Below are 1,990 nucleotides of genomic sequence, written 5' to 3'. Positions count from 1 at the left end.
TAATCTTCTGTGTGAGTCTCCTTCCGTAACAGTAGTCTATTCATTGTTAATATATTAAAAGGCTATCAAATTATGAGTTTCATTCATTGTCACTGCAAAAAACAGTTACTGTTTAATTAGCATAATAGTAAGATAATGTTCTTATGTTTTAACAAATTATTAACCATATAAATGATGTACAGCATTTAAAACCAGTAGTAAAGGAATTGATAATTGATTTTTATGAGTAAACAGTTCTCTTTTGGTCACTGAAAATCTAAAAATGTCATTAAGTGCTTTAATAAAAAAAATGATAAATGCACACTGACTTAAGCACATTTTTTATTACCAATGTTTTGGCAGAAAAAGCCTTCTTCAAGGGATAGAATTTTTATTACGTTTTTTTTCCCCTAACTACCACCTCAAAAGGTGTGTGTTTGCTCTGCTGCTTCATTAAGTGCTTTGGGTTTCCATGTTTTATGGGGGCTTTGCATAGATATTATTTTTTTATATTGTACAAACTTCTATTGTATCCCCTAAACCTAATTGTTTTTTTGTTAGTTTTTTTAGATCGCATGAGTATTTGCATGTATTTTTTCTATCACATGTACATTTACTTATTTGCATAGACACAAAAACAAACATTATTGACAAAATAAGAGCATTTTTTATTTTTTTTAATAAATTACTTACTGTGACAATGAAGAACTCACTTTTTTACTTTTCTCATAGGTGGATCTATGGTGAAGAGGTGGTGGTTGTTACATGCATCTGACACGCATCCTTGTTTGTTAAACAAATCAGATGTTCAGATAGTTTATCAATACTACTGAAAGCTCATCTCTTCTGTGAGCTGCATCCTGCTTCTATGCAAATTTACTATGCTTTCACAATTTTTTGGGATTTGGATTTCACCAATTGGATTTGGTTGGGAGGGACTTAATTCTTCACTAAATATATAAACATATATAAATACATTTGCTGTTTATGTGCAAAAATTACTGCACTGTTTTACAAATAAATATATATTTTTTTAAAGTCTGAAAAATACTTTTTTTTTCAGCAGATAACTGTTGAGATCTTCCGTGAGGTTCAGTCCAGCAGCTGTTACAGATTCCAGGTGAGCTGAGTTTACGTTAAAAGTTTTTACGCTAGAGTAAAATTACTCATATTACCTAAATCTTGACCTTTTAAAATGTAAGTTTTTAGGTGATTTTGTTAATACATTAATAACACAAACAAAATAACAAAATTTTATTAGTCGCAGAAAAAAAAATCCACAGGAAGCGGTGAGGGCAGTCGGTAACACACAGATAGTTAACTGCTGGTTTTTGTGGTGATACAGTACATCCAAATGCTCGCCTATCATCAACCTCAAATATGGTTTATATAATGTGAAATATGTTAGTAGTAGCAACTTTACATGGCTGCTCAATCTAATGTTAACCTAAAAATGTGCGCTATTGAAGTGTCTGTGTGCAGTGTGGATGCTGAACAGTAGCAAGTTCACTGCATGACAAATGGAGACGCCGGTGCAGTCACTTGCTCTTAAAATAAAACAGATAAGAGTAATACATCTTTCGAATTTGTAAAGACTCTACGTTTACTTGTGTGCACTCACAATAACAACAACTTTTGTAAAATAATGAAAGCAAACAGGATACGCTTTCTGCCACCTCGGTCTCTATGAACTTGAGTGCAAAACTCCATGTATACTTGCTTTACAGACATGAAAAATATATCTATAGAGAGTGAAATGTCTACTTTCAAATGCACAAATTCAAATGAAAATCAAATATTCTCAGATTATGTAATCCGTAAGAAAGGCGCATCCACTAGGCCAATGGTTCTCAAACTGGAGTATGCGTACCCCAGGGGGTGCGTGAGGTGACGGAGGGTGTTTGCGAAGAAAACTCTTGAGCTTTGGCATTCATTTAATTCTACCCCAAATTAAAGTAACATTAAAAAGGAGCATCTATTTCTGACAAGTAAAATGCTGCTTCTAGTATAA

This window comes from Barbus barbus, assembly GCF_936440315.1.
Source record: "Barbus barbus genome assembly, chromosome: 39".
NCBI lineage: Eukaryota > Metazoa > Chordata > Actinopteri > Cypriniformes > Cyprinidae > Barbus > Barbus barbus.
The sequence above is the reverse complement of the archived record's forward strand: the minus strand, read 5'-3'. Positions refer to the sequence as shown.